The 12,500-nt window shown below is 38.6% G+C and overlaps 1 protein-coding gene across 1 annotated transcript in view; it reads right to left on the bottom strand.

Moving 5' to 3' along the window:
- LOC106875035 (protein yippee-like 1) overlaps positions 1–295 on the bottom strand; it is a 63,346-nt gene extending 63,051 nt beyond the window's left edge. The window contains exon 1 of the mRNA XM_089362276.1: positions 1–295. This exon is cut by the window's left edge and continues 435 nt beyond it. The gene's annotated coding sequence lies outside the window, so the exon portion shown is untranslated.
- Between the last annotated feature and the right edge of the window lie 12,205 nt (positions 296–12,500).

The following is a 12,500-nucleotide window of genomic DNA, read 5'->3' as shown; positions in this document are numbered from 1 at the left end:
CTTCCTTTTTTTTGTTGTTGTTGTTGTTCTGTCTGCTGTTTTTTCTTTCCAGCTACCTTCGCTTCTGTTGGTTGCTAATGTTTCCTTTTCTGTAGTCTTATATTTAAAAGAAAAAAAATCTGTTTCGTTTTTCAGTCTTTCAAATAACGTATAAGTAAAAAAAACAACACCCAAAACAAAAACAAACACAAGCCAAACAGCCAACCAAGTTAGCCTAGCGAGCCAGCTAGCTAGACAAAGCAACCATCCAAATAGCTATTTAGTTAGTTAACTCAGCCAAGCTACCCAAAAATGAAAATTAAAATACATGCGCGTACACTTGAAATTCAGTTGATACACATTGCGTACACGTACACGCATCTATTGTGGTGTGAATATAATTTTTTTTTTCCTCCTCTCCGAGTTCGAGTCAGGATTTTGACAGATGAAAACACTGAATGAATGATTGTTGTTGTTTAGATCGAAATGCAGCTAGAGTTATCTCCGCTTGGACATCAAAGCGAATCTGTGATGAATACAGTGATAATAGTTAACCATAGAATTGGTGGAGCGACGGAAAAAACGGCTTGCGCTATTGCTATTTAGTATCTCCACTTGAAAGCCAAGTCATATATCTATGATAGAGGGGGGGGGGGGGAGAAAACCGAAAGTAGTTATAAAAATTCAATAGGCGGAGTTCTCATCGAAGTTCATTATTTAACTTGTAAATGGTTTACGGCACAAAAGAAATCACTTTAAACTTGCAACAATAATATTCGGGATGCCTTATCTCTACAAAGTATCGAAGCAGACGTTTTTACGTAAGACTAATTTTGACATTCTGATAAAAAAACAAAAAACATTTTACAATTAAAAAAGATAAGAGGAAACTTTTCAAATATAAATAAAGTGGAAGTATATAAAAATAAACATTCTCCTATCTTACTATTAGTTTTTGTTTCATTTTTGATGATAAATAAGTATAAAATTCCGATGAAACACAAAACTGAATGAAAAATAATAATTATGAATAATTATGAAAAAAAAAAAAATAATTATAGGCGCGGGAGTGGCTGTGTAGTAAGTAGCTTGCTTTCCAACCACATGGTTCCGGGTTCAGTCCTACTGCGTGGCACCTTGGGCAAGTGTCTTCTACTATAGCCTCGGGCCGACCAAGGCCTTGTGAGTGGATTTGGCAGACGGAAACTGAAAGAAGCCCGTCGTATATATATATATATGTATGTGTGTGTGTTTGTGTGTCTGTGTTTGTCCCCTCAACATCGCTTGACAACCGATGCTGGTGTGTTTACGTCCCCGTAATCTAGCGGTTCGGCAAAATAGACCGATACAATAAGTACTAGGCTTACAAAGAATAAGTCCTGGGGTCGATGTGCTCTGTTAAAGGCGGTGCTCCAGCATGGCCACAGTCAAATGACTGAAATAAGTAAAAGAGTAAGTGAGACACGTGGCCGACCCCACAAACCACATTCCAACACCGAGTCCTTTGGTAAACTCTTTAATTTCTCGCTCAAACAAATTCATTTATTCTCAACACTCTTGCTTCAGTCGTCCATCTTTTATGATCTATTATTATTTACATTTCGAGGCACCAAAATCTTTCGAGTGCTTAAGGCCTCCATGGGGTCTTAATCCGGCCCTGCCTATGTCCAGCATTAGTTGACTTTATTTGTTAACCTTTTGCAGTCGATAAAATAAAATATCAAACGAAGTACACAGGTGTGGCTGGGTGGTAGGAAGTTTACCTCCCAACCACATGGTCTCGAGTTCAGTCTCACTGTGTGACACTTTGGCTAAGTGACTTCTACTACAGCACCAAGCTGACTGAAGCCTTGGGAGTGGATTTGGTTGACAGAAATCAAAAGAAGCCCATCTCTCTCTCTCTCTCTCATATTATCTCTCGCTCCCCCTCTCTCTCTCTCTCTCTCTCTCTCATATTATCTCTCGCTCCCCCTCTCTCTCTCTCTCTCTCATATTATCTCTCGCTCCCCCTCTCTCTCTCTCTCTCATATTATCTCTCGCTCCCCCCCCTCTCTCTCTCACACACACACACACACACATGTATCTGTAACGTACACTCGAGTGAAATTCCTCTCCCCTTTATTATATATTCGTACATTCGAACGTAACAGAGAACATAGCCTTTGGCCGCTATTTGGACCCCGTTGTGTCCACTACTTTGATTGGTTGGTATTGGCACAATTTGTCCCTTACTCAGTCGCGCCAATCTGCAGCGTATAACCAATCGGAGCCCCTAAATGTTTAAGAGAAGTTAATGGTCATTTTGTGTCTGTAAGTGGCTTGCTTTGTGTCTTTCACGCTACAATCGTCGAATTATTCTAAAGCTGTATAGATATTTTCTTTCTCTTTTTTTATTTTTTCATTTCCTTTCTCCCTCCTTTATTGCATTATTTTCTTTCTCTTTTTCTTCTTTATCTCTTTCTCTCTCCCTACCCGGTATGTATATCTTGACCTTTTGAACCCGCGAGTACACTTCAGCAGATAGGATTTCGTATGACTCTTGCTAGAAAACAAAAGCGGGTGGCAACGTGGTTTTATTTTTACGGCTCGTTCATTAGCAGAAACATTCTTAAACACAGAACTATGCGGCCTCCTGCTTTCTAAAGCATATTCGCGAGTTTGACCCTTCAAAGCGGAAAGCGGATACATACGTTCAAAATTACCCTTTAAAGCTTAAAAAACCCCCTTCTTTATGCCTCGAGAAGCGCGTAAACAGCCTCAGTGCAACATTTTACGAAAGACAATATTTAAAATTATCGCAATTTCTTTAAAATATTCCATCAAATATTTCTTTACAGAGCAACACTCAAACATATTGAATATATTGAAATCAAACCTACAGGCAGTGCCCTCTTCAGGCATGGGTACGTTAGCAGTAGCTCGGGGGCTTCACAGGTCTAGGGGTCCAATTCTGATATATGTATGCATTATCTTCTTACCTAGAAATACATAATATAGAGTCCAGTGCGTTGTTTCGCTTGGGGCCCTGTAATGCAGCTAGAGCAGCCTTGCCTACAGGAGATACTGTAAATAGTATCGCAGAAGTAGAAAATATCAGTTCTATTTTTTGGAGGATAATGGATATCAATTAATTATCTGTCGCATTAATCGTTTGTCGCATCCTGATCCGAAGTATTCTCAGTTTATATCTCACCACCTGCATTACACACTGTTGTAGATTAAAGTAATTACGTTCTCATTTACTTGTTTCAGTCATTTGACTGTGGCCATGCTGAAGCACCGCCTTTAGTCGAGCAAATCGACCCCAGGACTTATTCTTTGAAAGTCTAGTACATATTTTATCGGTCTCTTTTGCTGAACAGCTAAGTTACAGGGACGTAAGCACACCAGCATCGGTTGTCAAGCGATGTTGGGGGACAAACAGACGCACAAACACACAAACACACACACACACATATATATATATATATATACATATATACGACGGTCTTCTTTCAGTTTCCGTCTACCAAATCTACTCACAAGGCTTTGGTCGGCCCGAGGCTATAGTAGAAGACAGAAAATTGCCAAAAATCGGAATTTTGAAATTTAATGCCCATCCCCGTACCTCCACCCCAATTTCTTTATTTTTTTCACTTTTTTTCCATAACCCTAACCCTAACCTTAAAACCCCAACCCTAAAATTCTAATCCTAATCCTAACCCTAAAACCCTAACCCTAAACCCTAACCCTAAAACACTAACCTTAACCCTAAGTAGAAAAAGTTTACTAAATATTACAACAGACTTTGTCTGCACCGCTCTACCAATTCTGTCGTAACCATCCTGGTCCTAGTAACAAATATAATCCTTTCTACTAAAGCCACAAGACCTGAAATTTTGTGGAAGGGGGACTAGACGATTCCATCGATCCCAGTATTTCACTGGTACTTAATTTATCGACCCCAAAATGATGAAAAGCAAAGTCGACCTTGGCAGAATTTCCTAGCGACAAATATAAGTAAACAAAATATTGTACCTGGTTTGTTAGTATCTTTAATTTTTTTCTGGTTAAAGTATTTGGAGATTCTAGTCTCTTGAAATTCTGTTGAAATTTATTGTCAAAGCAAAACAAAGTCTTGCGATCGAAGATGTTATTGACTGGTAAACATCATTTTGAATTTTACCAATAATGGATCTTTTCATATCAACGGCAGTAAAGGGAAATAATACCTGCAATTTGAAGAGTTATTTCCCTTGTATTATATTCGCAGTTAAGTCTCTTTACATTTGCCTTGGGGAGTGTGGCCCATTGCCCCTTTTCCATCCATCATCTACTACTTAATCCTCCTTTTCCTCTTTTTACCCCTTTTCTTTTTTTTTTGTTTCTTTGTATTCTAAATGTCATAATTCAAAATGTGATCAGTTGGTTTAAAATAAAACGTTTTTAGATTTGGTGTTTAGGTATGGCAAACCGATAAAATAAACGACCAGTTAAGTAGAACCTCACGGCAAAGATCAACCGAATTTTTCCTTGGGTTATACTTCGACGTAGAAAGGACACCGATTATGAAGTCCCAGACGAAATAATGCGTCGGAAATAAAGGAGATGTTCAAGGACAGAATATCTTTGATCAAAAATCTACTGGATCTGTCTGTCTATCTATCTATCTATCTATCTATCTACCTACATTTGTGCGTGTGTGTGTGTGACTACCGCTTGACAACCGTTGTTGATGTGTTTACTGTCCCGTAACTTAGCGGTTCGGCCAAAGACCGATAGAATAAGTACCAGGCTTAAATAACAAATAGTTACTGGGGCTCCATTCATTCGACTAAAAATTCTTTCAGGCGGTGCCCCAGTATGGCTGCCGTCTAATGACTAAATCAATCAAAAGATAAAAGATAAAAAGTATCACTCGACTGTTGGAGCCGTGTTGGTGCCAGGAAGAGGCTTTGGTCGATCCGAGGCTATGGTAGAAGACATTGAACCCGGAACCATGTGGTTGGGAAGCAAGCTTCTTACCACACAGCCACGCCTACGCCTATGCAAATAAGTTAACCATTCTGTCATTTATATTAGCAAATTCAGTAGGGAGATGGTTCGTGGGTTCCAGGATGTTTTCATTGTCACCATGACGAAAAGAAACCTTATCGGAGTGCTTTTTAAACTTGCATTCCTCCGTCTGTCGGGCGACGAAATCTGGATCCGATCTTGGTTTCGCCAAACCGCAGCTGGGGAGAGTATCTGCGAGTTGCATCCCAGATGAGAAGTTTCTGCTTTCGAACGGGAAAGTTGCGATGCTGTCCCCTATTTTGTCTTCGTAATCGCCGGAGTCGACTTTGTCTTTCATCTTTTCGAGGTCGATAAAATAAAGTACCAGTTGAGTACTGGGGTCGAGGTAATCGACTGGCCCCTCCCCCACTTCCCCCCAAATTTTAGGCTTTGTGCCCATAGAAGGAAGGATTATTTTCCTGTTGTTGTTGTTGTTGTTGTTGTTCTTGTTCTTCTTGTTCTTTTTCTTCTTCTTCTTCTTCTTCTTCTTCTTCTTCTCCATCGTCATCGTCATGATCTCCCTCCCTCCTCCTTTTTGTTATCATCATCATCATTGTCATCGTATTCCTCCTCTTCCCTTCTTCTTTTCATCTTCTCGTCGATGTCATATCTCTGTCATCAACGTCCTCCTCCTCCTCCTCCTCCTCCTCCTCCTCCTCCTCCTCCATCTCATCGTCGTCATCGTCATCACCGTGATTGTCATCAGCATCATCGTTATCATCATGATCATCATCGTCATCATTACCAACATCATCATCGTCATCATCGTCATCATCATCATCGTCATCATCATCATCATCATCGTCATCATTACCAACATCATCATCGTCATCATCGTCATCATCATCATCGTCATCGTCATCATCATCGTCATCATCATCATCATCATCATCGTCATCGTGGTCGTCCTCTTTATTGTCTTGCGCCGTTGCTAATATCAATTGTCATTAACGTCCGTTCCACCCCCACCCCCACCCCCACCCCACCCCACCCCACCCCACCCGTGCCAACATAGTTTAAACGAGGTCTTCAACATGATATATATATAACCAACCGTCTTCACAGTCTGTTATTTCATCTGTAAACACCCGCCCCCAATATTCTCAGAGATGACCTCACAAACACCCAGCAAGACCCCAACAACGGTTGCTATGCCAACGTGTATCGTGGATATACATTATATGTCCGTAGCAGCGGTTGCTGTCTTCGTGTTCAGACATTTTTTAAAATGTACAACACCACCCCATACACCCCCACATAAACACACACACACGCACACACATAAGCACACTTACACACAGCCGTATACATGCACACACACACACACATACAAACACGCACTCACACAAACCCACGCGCAGACATAGACATATACATACACACGTACGCACACAAACACACACACACATACACAAACACGCGCGCGCACGTGCACATGTTAGAGACACCGACGTACACTTGCGCTCGCAAATACACACACACACACACACATACGCCCACGCATACACACATTATAGACACCCACGCACGCACACATACACGCACAAACAAAAACATACACAAACGCGCACATATACACGCGTATACATCAACGCACACATGCGCACGTGGTGCTCCAGCATGGCCGAAGTCACATGACTGAAACAAGTAAAATAATAATAGAATAACATGTACCCACACACATACACACTATCACTACTCACACACACACACACACACACACACACACATATGTCTTTGTATATTATGACAGAGTCAAGAGAGCCCTAATAAAATAGATTGAGGCATTCAGTTATCTCCCTTGATTTTTCTGAATTCAAATCCCAACTTTGTCGATTTTGAATTTTGTCGTTCCGCTTGGCTAGTAATTTACTGTATAGGTAATGTTTTGGAGGAATAAATATCAAATTCGACTAGATTTTATCTCAGAAAGAAAACAGTGAAACAGTAAATACTGCAAAATGTTTCAGCCAATCTACTGCCGTTTCTGTAAATTAATCCATAAGAATTATAGAGAACTAATACTTTATTAAACATGACATTGTAAAGCGTGTTTGTCAACAGCCAGGAACTATTAGGATATACGTTATTTAAATTAATTTGACGGATATTTGTCCTCATCTTGTTTGTTGTTAGCACAACGTTTCGGTTGATATAACCTCCAGTCTTCATCAGGGTAGAAGAACATCGCAAAGCTGTGACACGAGTAGATATTGATAAATCGGGTATAGCTGATCATGAATGGAAAAAATGGAGACCGCCTCCCCCTGTGGGATGAAGTTAAAATAATAGACAGAACACCACTGGAAAAAACGAAAACTAAAAGGAGCAGCACATATGTTAGGACACAACAACCTCCTAAGCAGACCGAGTGCAGATATGAATAACATATGGGAACCGGTATTAAAGAAGGATAGGAGAATATTAGATTTATAAGCCCTAAAATTCACTCCATAATTGCCCACGGGCATATGGTGTAGTGGTTAAAAGCGTGGGCTACTAACCCCAAAATTCCGAGTTCGATTCCAAACAATGACCTGAATAATAATAACATCGAAAAATACCTTAGGAATGAGAACCCAGGTTCGAAATTTCCCCAAGACACCTGATGAAGGATGGAAGGTATATCAGCCGAAACGTTGTGTTAACATCAAACAAGATGAGGAGAAATATCCGTCAAATGTAAATAATGTACATAATTCCTCATCTCTTAAATATAGAACTGTATTAGGATATATTTTAAATAATTGAAGAGATTATTTCGTTCTCAGTTGTGGACCATATTTTATGTTGTATGGTATTTAATATAGCTTTGTTCCTCTTTATTATTTGTATGCGTATGTGTGTGTGCGCGTGTATGTGTGTATGAGTGTGCGTGTGCGCATTTGAGTGTATGAATGTGTGCATGAGACAGACAGATTTTATGTGCACATGTGCGAGAAAGAGAGAATGCATGTGTGCATGCATATATGTACGTGTGTGTATATGAGAGAGAAAGAGATAGTTAGAGAGAGAGATAGAGGGTGGGAGAAATTGAGAGAGAGAGAGAGAGAGAATGAGAGTGAGGGAGAAAGAGAGAAACAGAAAGAGAAAGAAATAGAAGAAAGAGAGACAGAAAGAGAAATATATATAATGCACATATATATATATATATATATATATATATATATATAGAGAGAGAGAGAGAGAGAGATGGGGAGAGAGAGAGAGAGTGTGTGTTGATGGGCGTTTGATGATTTCGTGTCAAGCAAAGTTGTAATGTAATATTTTGTGTTTGTTTCGTTCCTTGCAGAATTTTCTATCATTGATGATGGGAAGGAAAGGAAATAAGAAAAAAGAAAAGGGGGAGATAATTGGTAAGTGACTGACCAAAAGGAAGATGACCGGAGTAAATCTATTTCAATCATGCAAAGCGTGCCATTTCATCTTGCTTCGTGTCACATTTAATATGTCAAACGCAGCCCACCTGAGAGACAGCGAGAGAGCAGAAGTGGCCAACTGAATATAACAACAACAACGACGACGACAATGATGATAATAATAATAATAATAATAATAATAATGATGATGATGATGATGATGATGGTGATGATGATGATGATGATGATGATGATGATAATAATAATAATAATAATAATAATAATGATGATGACGATGATGGTAATAATAATAATAATAATAATAAAATGATGATGATGTTGCTCCTACTGCTGATAATAATAATGATGATGATGATGATGGTGGTGATGATGATGATGATGATGACGACGACGACAATGATTATGACGTAATAATAATAATGATTTCTTCTAATGATGATGATGATGATGATGATGATGATGATAATAATAATAATAATAGTAATAATAATAATAATAATAATAATAATAATAATAATAATAATAATAATAATGAACTCAATGCTAAAAATAAGATAATATGGATAAACACGCTAGCCATAACAATCATAAATTACAGCTTCAGCATAATGAGCTGGAAGATCAGTGAATTGAGAAAGTTAGAAAAACCAGAAAACAACACACCGAAGTTACTATCCCAAAGCAGACACGCACAAAATATATCGACTTCGCTCTGAAGGAGGCCGTGGCTTGACACATTGTAGAAAATTACTACGAAATACCAACAGTTGGACTAAAAGTGTATTTAAAAACTAGAATCAGAAGACTACAAAATGTAATGAAGCAACACGAACAAACGAAAACGATTTTCTCTATACACAAGGAGGCGACAAAATATAAAACCGAAACAAACTATATTGATACAACAGGTTATCAGAGATGAAAATAGCAGAAATAGTTAAAAAAAAAGAAGAAACACAGCATGGAAACAGAACTACAAAAGATATTTTTCTACTCTAGGCCTGAGGTCCGAAATTTTGGGGGAGAGGGCTAGTCGATTAGATCGACCCCAGTACGCAACTGGTACTTAATTTATCGACCCCGAAAGGATGAAAGGCAAAGTCGACCTCGGCGGAATTTGAACTCAGAGCGTAAAGACAGACGAAATACCACTAGCATTTTGCTTGGCGTGCAAACGTTTCTTATTTCTTTATTGCCCACAAAGGGCTAAACATAGAGGGGACACACAGGGACAGACAAACGGATTAAGTCGATTACATCGACCCCAGTGCGTAACTGGTACTTAATTTATCGATCCCGAAACGATGAAAGGCAAAGTCGACCCCGGCGGAATTTGAACTCAGAACGTAAAGACAGACGAAATACCGCTAAGCATTTCGCCCGGTGTGCTAACGTTTCTGCCAGTGCGTTCTGAGTTCAAATTCCGCTGAGGTCGACTTTGCCTTTCATCCTTTCGGAGTCGATAAATTAAGTACCAGTTGTGTACTGGGGTCAATCTAATCGACTGGTCCCCTCCCACCAAATATCGGGCTTTGTGCCTAGAGTAGAAAAGAATATCACACTTTTTCTTCCTTTCTTTCTTGCTCTCTCTGTCTCTCCATATATACACACATGTATGTACGCTTGTAGATATGTAATTAGATGCATGTATGCCATTATTAAGTTTTATTTCAAGATTTCTTGCCAAGAGAGAAAGAGTTGGTTCGTAACCTAGACCCAAGGCTCCTTTATGTATGTGCATATGACAGACACTACATCATTTTTACAAGGCAACGTGATTTTTCGAAGTCTGATGACGGCCAGTAAGCCGAAATTTCGAAGTATCTATGTGTGCGTGTGTACGTGTGTGTGTACATGCAGAAATATAAACTGACACACAGATACATAGGTATTTGTGTGAAATAGCGAGTATTAACCGCGTTCGTATTTGCGTTTCTGTCCATTTAAGCAAAGAGAGGAAAAACCCTTACCCAGATTAGCAAACCAATTATTAAAGATGGTTGATGTGTTTTTGCGATTATTAAATGTGTTAAGTGTGTTTGCTGATTGTAGGTTATCTTTCTTGTCTATCTAACATTCATTCATACGGTTGGCGAAACACCTGAATGTTATCTTGGATTCGATAGACAAGACACAAGCCTATATATATGATTCCTATGTTAGTGTCTACTGAAGCATTGTAGATATGAAATAAGAAAGTAAACAAGTGTGGTGGGGGGTTTGTAAAGAAAATGGAATGATTATTACGTCATAATAGAAACATTTCAAAAGAGTGAAATCTCTCCTAAGTTTTTCTCTTTACGAAAATCCTATCTTTATATTTAAATGGTAGAAGAATCGTTATTCAAAGAGAACGTTAATTACTTGACGTCATAAAGGACTAATTCTCTATCTGAAAGAACTGAAACGAACATTTCTAAAATGTAGGAAAACGGTTTTATTTTATTTTATTCTTTATATAGGCGCAGGTGTGACTGTGTGGTAATAAGCTTGCTTCTCAACCATTTGGTAAAGAGTTCAGTTCTACTTCGCAGTGCTGGAAAGACTTCCTTTTATACCACCAACCATAATTTAAAAAAAAAATACACATAAGCGCAGGAGTGGCTGTGTGGTAAGTAGCGAGGGGTTATCGGTCGGTGGGCGCCGGTGCCCCTCCCATTTTTATTTCAACCTTTTTTGTTATCACCCTCATCTCATTAATGTCCGTGTCCAGCCCGCAGCTACTTTACGTTTGTCTGTCCTTGTTTGCCCCTCTTTGTAAGGCCTTAATGGCCAATATTTAATGAAATAAAGTAGCTTGCTCATCAACCACATGGTTCCGGGTTCAGTCCCACTGCTTGGCACCTTGGGCAAGTATCTTCTACTATAGCTTCGGGCCGACCAAAGCCTTGTGAGTGAATTTGGTAGACGGAAACTGAAAGAAGCCTGTCGTATATATGTATATATATGTGTGTGTGTATGTTTGTGTGTCTGTGTTTGTCCCCCACCATTGCTTGACAACCGATGCTCGTGTGTTTACGTCCCCGTAATTTTCCCCCTCGTTGAAGCATGGAAACTATTTTCTGTACAGTTTTTTTTTTCAGTAACAGTGCCTTCTCCATACACAAACGTCTCGAATGGCCTTTGTAGCTTTGAAACCGTGATTGAAAACGAAGAGAAGTAGGAGTAGAAAATGCTAATTTTTTTTCTATTTGACTCTCCGCTGCCATACGTCTGAAACGAAGTAAAATTTATTCAAATTTCAAAGACGATAAACAAAAGTTGTACCAAAGGAATAGAACAGCAAAAAATAAAAGCCTATAAAACACTACCATAAAAAATATTTTTCATATTAATTCAAATTGAAAGAAACAAACGAAGGAATCTCATAACCCAACATTTAGTTTTATTTATTTTTAAATATTGCTATCGTACTTGACAATGTTTTATATATTTTATATGTTTGTTCTGAGGTGACACGAATAACCTTGTATGTCTACTTTCCGTTCTTGGTCTCTCTCTCTCTCCCTCTCTGTTTCATACAGATTGGTTGAAATTATCGAAATAAGACAATTTTTTACATGAAATAAATTCGAATACAAAAATATTTTTCTGTTCTATAACACAAAATAGATAAGTATACGAAGTTTGAAAGTCTTTCGGTACCAAAAACACTACGTAAAACATTAATGAAAAATGTGGCCCCCGTTTTAAAAAAGATCCCAAATTGATACTGGTTTCAACTCCAATTGTCCTTGTTTTGAAATCTGGAAAATTATGGTAAGCCTATCTATCTATCTGTCTGTCTGTCTATCTATTTATCTTATCTATCTATCTATATATCTATCTATCTATCGATCTATCTACCTACATATGCATAAGTAATCATCACAAAAACACACTTTTAGTTTGCATACAAACAAAACCACACAAACACACACACACAAGCGTAATATTCAGAAAACTCGTTAACAAAGACAAACACGTGACCTGCCTACGTAATCAATAGTCGCTCAGTGAATGTGAGTAAATAGCTTCTTTTGTGTAAAGGTTTAAATGTCTTTGAAGTAAACTGCCCACGTTTGATATAATACGGGGCTTCATTAATGAACGTGTTAGCCGTGTATC

Source organism: Octopus bimaculoides, chromosome 14, assembly GCF_046866305.1.
Source record: "Octopus bimaculoides isolate indiv1 chromosome 14, ASM4686630v1, whole genome shotgun sequence".
NCBI lineage: Eukaryota > Metazoa > Mollusca > Cephalopoda > Octopoda > Octopodidae > Octopus > Octopus bimaculoides.
Note: the sequence above shows the minus strand (reverse complement) of the source record. Positions and strands in the feature narration are given on the sequence as shown.